Source organism: Bos taurus, chromosome 9 (assembly GCF_002263795.3).
Source record: "Bos taurus isolate L1 Dominette 01449 registration number 42190680 breed Hereford chromosome 9, ARS-UCD2.0, whole genome shotgun sequence".
In the NCBI taxonomy this organism is placed as follows: Eukaryota; Metazoa; Chordata; class Mammalia; order Artiodactyla; family Bovidae; genus Bos; species Bos taurus.
This window is the reverse complement of record NC_037336.1, coordinates 90149230-90159178: the sequence shown is the minus strand read 5'-3', so window position 1 is coordinate 90159178 and position 9949 is coordinate 90149230.

The window sequence follows — 9949 nt, the reverse complement described above, 5'->3', positions numbered from 1 at the left end:
GACAGCCATTTTGCTTTTTTGCATTTCTTTTCCGTGGGGATCGTCTTGATCCTTGTCCTGGACAATGTCACAAACATCCGTCCATAGTTTATCAAGCACTCTATCTATCAGATTTAGTCCCTTAAATCTGTTTCTCACTTTCACTGTATAATCATAAGGGATTTGATTTAGGTCATACCTGAATGGTCTAGTGGTTTTCCCTACTTTCTTCAATTTCAGTCTGAATTTGGCAATAAGAGTTCATGATCTGAGCCACAGTCAGCTCCCGGTCTTGTTTTTGCTGACTGTATAGAGCTTCTCCATCTTTGGCTGCAAAGAATATAATCAATCTGATTTCGGTGTTGACCATCTGGTGATGTCCATGTGTAGTCTTCTCTTGTGTTGTTGGAAGAGGGTGTTTGCTATGACCAGTGCATTTTCTTGGCAAAATTCTATTAGCCTTTGCCCTACTTCATTCGGTATTCCAAGGCCAAATTTGCCTGTTACTCCAGGTGTTTCTTGACTTCCTACTTTTGCATTCCAGTCCCCTATAATGAAAAGGACATCTTTTTTGGGTGTTAGTTCTAACAGGTCTTGTAAGTCTTCATAGAACCATTCAACTTCAGCTTCTTCAGCATTACTGGTTGGGGGATAGGCTTGGATTACTGTGATATTGAATGGTTTGCCTTGGAAACGAACAGAGATCATTCTGTCATTTTTGAGATTGCTTCCAAGTACTGTATTTCGGACTTTTTTCTTGACCATGATGGCTACTCCATTTCTTCTAAGGGATTCCTGCCCACAGTAGTAGATATAAAGGTCATCTGAGTTAAATTCACCCATTCCAGTACATTTGAGTTCACTGATTCCTAGAATGTCAACGTTCACTCTTGCTATCTCTTATTTGACCACTTCCAATTTGCCTTGATTCATCTATACACATCAAGAAACACTTATTCAGATGAAGAGAAAGATAGCAGCTGGGATGCTTGGGGCGACTGGAGTGACTGCTCAAGGAATTGCAGGGGAGAAGCCTCATATTCTTTGCAGAGATGGTTGACTGGCAGAGATCAAGCCCACAGCCTTTGAGGGGAGCAGTGACTCCAAGACCCTAGACTACCAGAGAACTAACCCTAGAGGATATCAAATAGTGATAACTCACACAAAGGAAACCACTGGAATATAAGACCTGGCATCACACAACCACCAGTAGCACCGCCAGGACACCTCATCTAAACAACAAACAAAACAAAAATAAAACCCAATCATCAGCAGACAGGATTACCACCTCACTCAGCCTTGCCACTAGAGGAAAGACAAACAAACAAGCAAAAACCCAGCACAAATCTCACCCTATACAAAGCTTACACAAACCACTGGACCAACCTGAGGAAGGCAGAAACCAAAAGGAAGAAAGAATTCAACCTTGAAGCCTGGGAAAAGATCTCAAACACAATAAGTTAAAAATAAGTTTAAAAAAATAATGGAAAGGCAGAAAAATATTACACAAATGAAGGAACAAACTAGAAACACACAAGTCCAAATAAATTAAGAGGAAATAGGCAAACTACCTGAAAAAGAATTCAGAATAATGATAATAAAGATGATCAAAAACCTTGAAAACAAAGTGGAGAAAATGCAAGAATCAGTTAACAAAGACCTAGAAGAATTAAAGAATAAACATGCAGAGACAAACAACACAATTACTGAAATTAAAAACACTCTAGAAGGAATCAATAGCAGAATATCTGAAGCAGAAGAACGGATCAGTGAGCTAGAAGATAAAATGGTGGAAATAAGTTCTGAAGAGCAGAATAAAGTAAAAAGAATGAAAAGAACTGAGGATAGTCTCAGAGACCTCTGGGACAATATCTAACACACCAACATTCGAATTATAGGGGTCCCAGAAGAAGAGAAGAAGAAAGGGTATGAGAAAATTTTTGAAGAGATTATAGTCGAAAATTTTCCCAACATGCCCAACATGGAAAAGGAAATAGTCAATCAAGTCCAATAGGCACAGAGAGTGTTATACAGGACAAACCCAAGGAGAAACATGCCAAAATATATACTAATTAAACTAACAAAGACTAATCAAATAGATTTCTAAACACAGCATTACTTTACCAAAAAAGGTCCATCTAGACAAGGCTATGGTTTTTCCAGTAGTCATGTATGGATGTGAGAGTTGGATTATAAAGAAAGCTGAACACTGAAGAATTGATGCTTTTGAACTGTGGTGTTGGAGAAGACTCTTGAGAGTCCCTTGGACTGCAAAGAGATCCAACCAGTCCATCCCAATGGAAATCAGTCCTGAATATTCATTGGAAGGACTGATGCTGAAGCTGAAACTCCAATATTTTGGCCACCTGATGTGAAGAACTGACTCATTTGAAAAGACCCTGATGCTGGAAAAGATTGAAAATGGAAAGAGAAGGGGATGACAGAGGATGAGATGATTGGATGACATCACCGACTCAATGGACATGAGTTTGAGTAAAATCTGGGAGTTGGTGATGGACAAGGAGGCCTCAAGTGTTGTAGTCCATGGGATCACAAAGAGTTGGACACAACTGAGCAACTGAAATGAACTGAACTGAAACACAAAGAGAGAATATTAAATGCAGCAAGGGAGAAGTAACAAGTAACATACAAGGGAAACCTCATATGCTTAACAGCTTATCTTTCAGCAGAAACTCTGCAGGCCAGAAGGGAAAGGCAAAATATATTTAAAGTACTGAAAGAGAAAAATCTACAACCAAGATTACTGTACCCAGCAAGGATCTCATTCAAAATTGATGGAGAAATCAAAAGCTTTTCAGACAAGCAGAAGTTAAGAGAATTCAGTACCACCAAAGCAGCTTTACAACAAAAGTTAAAGAGACTTATATAGTCAAAAAATAAAAGGGAAGAGAAAAGATCTACACAATCAACCCCAAACAATTAAGAAAATGGCAATAGGAATATATATATATATAAATAATTACTTTAAATGTAAATGGATTAAATGCTCCAACCAAAAGACACAGACTGTCTGAATAGATACAAAAACAAGACCCATATACATGCTGTTTACAAGAACTCACTTCAGACCTAAAGACACACATAGACTGAAAGTGAGAGGGTGGGAAAATGTATTCCATGCAAATGGGAAGCAAAAGAAAGCTGGAGTAGCAATCCTCATATCAGACAAAATAGCCTTTAAAATAAAGAAGATTACAAGAGATAAGGAAGGACACTACATAATGATCAAGGGATCAATCCAAGAGGAAGACATAACATTGCAAATATCTAGATAACCCACATAGGAGCACCTCAATACATAAGACAAACACTAACAGACATAAAAGGAGAAATTGAAAGTAACACGATAATAGTAGGAGACTTTAACATCCCACTCACACCAATGGATGAATCATCAAAATAGAAAATTAATAAGAAAACACAAGTCTTAAATGATACATTAGATAAGATGGATCTCACTGATATCTTCAAGACATTCCATCTAAATGCAGAAGAATACACCTTCTTCTCAAGTGCACATGGGACATCCTCCAGGATAGACCACATCTTCAGTCACAAATCAAACCTCAGTAAATTTTAAGAAAATTTAAATCATGTCAAGCATCATCTCCAACCACAATGCTATGAGACTAGATATAAATTGCAAGGAAAAAAAAAACTGTAAGAAACACAAACACATGGGGAGTAAACAACACGTTTCTAAATAGCCAACAGGTTACTGAACAAAGCAAAAGGGAAATCAAAAATTTTCTAGAAACAAATGACAATGAAAACATAACAACTCAAAACCTATGGGATGCAGTGAAAGCAGTTCTAAGAGGGAAGTTTATAGCAATACAATCTTACCTCAAGAAACAAGAAAGACATAGAATAGACAACCTAACTTTACATGTAAAACAACTGGAAAAAGAAGAACAAAGAAACCCAAAATTAGTAGAAGGAAAGAAATCATAAAGACCTGAGTAGAAATAAATGAAAAATGAAAGAAACAATAGTAAAGATTAATAAAACCAAAAGCTGTTTCTTTGAGAAGATAAACAAAATTGACAAACCCTTTTCCAGACTCATCAAGAAAAAAAGAGAGAAGAATCAAATCAACAAAATTAGAAATGAAAAAGGAGAGGTTACAATAGACAATACAAAAATACAAAGGATTATAAGAGACTATTATGAATACTATGTGGCAATAAAATGGATAACCTGGAAGAAATAGACAGATTCTTGGAAAAGTTCAATCTTCCAAGACTGAACCAGGAAGAAATAGAAATTATGAACAACCCAATTACAAGCACTAAAATTGAAGCTGTGATCAAAAATCTCCCAAAAAACAAAAGCCCAAAACCAGATGGCTTCACAGGAGAACTCCATCAAACACTTAGAAAAAAGCTAATGCCTATCTTTCTAAAACTCTTTCAAAAAACTTCAGAGGAAGGAACACTTCCAAACTCATTCTACAAGGCCACCATCACCCTGATACCAAAACCAGACAAAGACAACACAAAAAAAGAAAACTAAAGGCCAATATCACTGATGAACATAGATGCAAAATTCCTCAACAAAATTTTAGCAAACGGAATTCAGCAACACATCAAAAAGCTCATACACCATGATCAAGTTGGGTTTATTCCAGGAATGCAAGGATTCTTCAATATATGCAAATCAATCAATGTGATATACCATATTAACAAATTGAAAGATAAAAATGATATTGTAATCTAAATAGATGCAGAAAAAGCCTTTGACAAAATTCAGCACCCATTTATGATTAAAACTCTTCAAAAAATGGGCATAGAAGGAACATACCTCAACATAGTAAAGGCCATATATGATAAGCCTACAGCAAACATAATTCTCAATGGTGAAAAAGTGAAAGCATTTCCCCTAAGATCAGGAACAAGACAAGGGTGTCCACTTTCACCATTATTATTCAACATAGTTCTGGAAGTCCTAGCTACAGGAATCAGAGAAGAAAAAGAAATAAAAGTAATCCAGATCAGAAAAGAAGAAGTAAAGCTCTCACTGTTTGCAGATGACATGATATTGTACACAGAAAACCCTAAAGATACTATCAGAAAATTACTAGAGCTAATCAGTGAATTTAGCAATGTTGCAGGGTACAAAATCAATACACAGAACTGACTTGCATTTCTACATACTAACAATGAAAAATCAGAAAGAGAAATTAAGGAATCAATCCCATTCACCACTACAATAAAAAGAATTAACTATCTAGGAATAAATTTACCTAAGGAGACAATGGCAACCCACTCCAGTACTCTTGCCTGGAAAATCCCATGGACAGAGGAGCCTGGTAGGCTGCAGTCCATGGGGTTGCTGAGGGTCGGACACGACTGAGCGACTTCACTTTCACTTTTCTCTTTCCTGCATTGGAGAAGGAAATGGCAACCCACTCCAGTGTTCTTGCCTGGAGAATCCCAGGGATGGGGAAGCTTGGTGGGCTCCTGTCTATGGGGTCACACAGAGTCGGACACGACTGAAGTGACTTAGCAGCAGCAGAAGGAGACAAAAGAACTGTACACAGAAAATTATAAGACACTAATAAAAGAAATCAAAGATCATATAAATAGATGGAGAGATACTCCATGTCCCTGGGTAGGAAGAATCAATATTGTGAAAATGACTATACTACCAAATGCAATCTGCAGATTCAATGTGATCCCTATCAAATTACCAATGGCATTTTTCACAGAACTAAAACAAAAAAATTCACAATTCATATGAAAACACAAAAGACCCTGAATAGCCAAAGCAGTCTTGAGAAAGAAGAATGGAGCTGGAGAAATCAACCTTCCTGACTTCAGATTATACAAAGCTACAGTCTTCAAGTCATCAAGACATCAAGACAGTATGCTACTGGCACAAAAACAGAAATATAGACCGGTAGAACAAGATAGAAAGCCCAGAAATAAACCCATGCATCTATGTGTACCTTATTTTTTACAAAGGAGGCAAGAATATACAATGGGGCCAGTGAAAGTGAAGTGACTCAATCGTGGCTGACTCTTTGTGACCCCATGGACTGTAGTCTACCAGGCACCTCCGTCCATGGGATTTTCCAGGCAAGAGTACTGGAGTGGGTTGCCATTTCCTTCTCTAGGGGATCTTGCCCACCCAGGGATCGAACCTGGGTCTCCTGCATTGTAAGCATACACTTTACTGTCTGAGCCACCAGGGAAGTCAATGAGGATAAAGACAGCCTCTTCAATAAATGGAGCTGGGAAAACTGGACAGCTACATGTAAAAGAATGAAATTAGAACACGTCCTAAACTATACACAAAGATAAACTCAAAATGAATTAAAGACCTAAATGTAAGACCAGAAACTATAAAACTCTTAGAGAGAAACATAGGCAGAACACTCAATGACATAAACCAAAGCAAGATCCTCTATGACCCACCTCCTGGAGTAACGAAAATAAAAACAAAAGTAAACAAGTGGGACCTGATTAAACTTCAAAGCTTTTGCACATCAAAGGAAACTATAAGCAAGGTGAAAAGACTACCCTCAGAATGGGAAAAAATAATAGCAACTGAAAAAAACTGACAAAGGATTAATTTCAAAAATATACAAGCAGCTCATACAACACAATGCCAGAAAAACCAACAACCCAATCAAAAAGTGGGAAAAAGACCTAAACAGACATTTAGAAATTTAAAATTTCTCCAAAGAAGACATACAGATGGCTAACAAACACATGAAAACATGCTCAACATTGCTCATTACTAGAGAAATGCAAATCAAAACGACAATGAGATATCACCTTACACTGGTCAGAATGGCCATCATCAAAAAGTCTACAAGCAATAAATGCTGGAGAGAGCATGGAGAAAAAGGAGAGCTCTTGCACCGTTGGTGGGAATGTAAATTGATACAGCCACTATGGAAGATGGTATGGAGATTCCTTTAAAAACTAGGAATAAAACCACCATATGACCCAGCAATCTCACTCCTAGGCATATACCCTGAGGAAACCAAAATTGAAAAAGACACATGTATCCCATTGTTCATTGCAGCACTATTTATGATAGTTAAAACATGGAAGTGACCTAGACATCCAGTGACAGATGAATGGAAAAGAACTTATGGTACATATACACAATGGAGTATTACTCAGCCATAAAAAGAGACACATTTGAGTCAGTTCTGATGAGGTGGATGAACCTAGAACCTATTATACAGAATGAAGTGAGTCAGAAAGAGAAAAATAAATATTGTATTCTAATGCACATACATGGAATCTAGAAAAATGGTACTGAAGAATTTACCGCTCAGTCGTATCCGATTCTTTGCAACCCCATGGACTGTAGCCTACCAGACTCCTCTGTCCATGGGATTTTCCAGGTAAGAATACTGGAGTAGGTTACCATTTCCTTCTCCAGGAGATCTTCCCAACGCAGGGATTGAACCCTGGTCTCCTGCATTGTAGGCAGACTCTTTACCATCTGAGCCACCAGGGAAGTCCTAATGGAGAAACAGGCATAAAGAATAGACTTATGAACATGGGGAGAGGAGAAGAGAGGGTGAGATGTATGGAAAGAGTAATATGGAAGTTTATATTACCATATGTAAAATAGATAGCCAAAGAAAATTTGCTGTATGTCTCAGGAAACTCAAACAGGAGCTCTGTATCAGCCTAGAGGGGTGGGATGAGGAGGGAGATGAGAGGGAGGTTCAAAAGGGAGAGGATATATGTATACCTATGGCTGATTCATGTCGAGGTTTGACAGAAAACAACAAAATTCTGGAAAGCAATTATCCTTCAATTAAAAAAAAATTTTTTTAAAGAAAAACTTTGGTGGAGAGAACAGGCAAAGGGGAGATGGACGAACTTTCAGTCTGTGTTTAATGAAGCACAATAATGTAGCTTTCAATGAAAAAAGAAAAAAATCAAGTTATTTTCTACACATCCGTGGATAGTGGGTATTGATAACTGAAAGAAAAACAATTTTAAAAGAGTGTATGATAAGCACCTGTTTACAGTATGATAAAATGTAATGATCCATTGATTTTGACAGAATCAGAGAAGCACACTTCCTGAGGGCTCTCTCCCAGGTGGTTCCCATGCAGGGTAAATATTCAAGTGTACCTTCAACCTGCCACCACTGGTGAAAGCCTACTGATGACCATTTTTCAGGGTTTGGAATTTTATCTGGTATATGATGTCTATGATGTCAAATACTGAACAAAATAGTCCAAAATGCAGTACTTGGGTACAATCTCAAAAATGACAGAAAGATCTTTGTTTGTTTCCAAGGCACCATTCAATATTACAGTAATCCAAGTCTATGCCCCAACCACCAATGCCAAAGAAGCTGAAGCTGAATTTGAACAGTTCTATGAAGACCTACAAGACCTTCTAGAACTAACACCAAAAAAAGATGATTTTTCATCATAGGGGACTAGAATGCCAAAGTAGGAAGTCAAGAGAAACCTGGAAGAACAGGAAGTTCAGCCTTGGAGTACAAAGTGAAGCAAGGCAAAGGCTAACAGAGTTTTGCCAACACACTGGTCATCGCAAACACCCTCTTCCAACAACATAAGGGACAACTCTACACATAGACATCACCAGCTTGTCCATACCAAAATCAGATTGATTATATTCTTTGCAGTCAAAGATGGAGAAGCTCTATACAGTCAGCAAAAACAAGACCAGGAGCTGACTGTGGCTCAGATTACGAACTCCTTATTGCCAAATTCAGACTTAAATTGAAGAAAGCAGGGAAAATCACTAGACGATTCAGGTATGACCCAAATCAAATCCTTTATGAGTATACAAAGGAAGTAACAAATTGTTCAAGGGATTAGATCTGATAGATAGAGTGCCTTAAGAACTATGGACAGAGGTTCATAACATTGTACAGGAGGCGGTGATCAAAACCAAACCCAAGAAGAACAAATGCAAAAATACAAAATGGTTGTCTAAGGAAGCCTTACAAATAGCTTACAAAAGAAGAGAAGCTAAAGGCAAAAGATGGTGTTTGCAGCCATGAAATTAAAAGACGCTTACTCCTTGGAAGGAAAGTTATGACCAACCTAGATAGCATATTCAAAATCAGAGACATTACTTTGCCAACAAATGTCCATCTAGTGAAGGCTATGGTTTTTCCTGTGGTCATGTATGGATGTGAGAGTTGGACTGTGAAGAAGGCTGAGTGCCGAAGAATTGATGCTTTTGAACTGTGGTGTTGGAGAAGACTCTTGAGAGTCCCTTGGACTGCAAGGAGATCCAACCAGTCCATTCTGAAGGAGATCAGCCCAGGGATTTCTTTGAAAGGAATGATGCTAAAGCTGAAACTCCAGTACTTTGGCCACCTCATGCGAAGAGTTGACTCATTGGAAAAGACTCTGATGCTGGGAGGGATTGGGGGCAGGAGGAGAAGGGGATGACAGAGGATGATGAGATGACTGGATGGCATCACTGACTCGATGGACGTGAGTCTGAGTGAACTCTGGGAGTTGGTGATGGACAGGGAGGCCTGGCGTACTGTGATTCATGGGGTCACAAAGAGTCAGACGTGACTGAGCGACTGAACTGAACTGAACTGAACTGAAAGGCAAAAGAGAAAAGGAAAGAGATATCCATCTAAATGCAGAGTTCCAAAGAATAGCAAGGAGAGATAAGAAAGTCTTCCTCAGTGTTCAATGCAAAGAAATAGAGAAAAACAATAGAATGGGAAAGACTAGATATCTCTTCAAGAAAATAAGAGATACCAAGTGAACATTTCATGCAAAAATGGGCACAATAAAGGACAGAAATGGTATGAAACTAACAGAAGCAGAAGATATTAAGAAGAGGTGGCAAGAATACACAGAAGAACTACTCAAAAAAGATCTTCATGACCCAGACAACCACAATGGTGTGGTCACTCCACCTAGAGCCAGACATTCTGGAGTATGAAGTCAAGTGGGGCTTAGAAGCCTCATTAT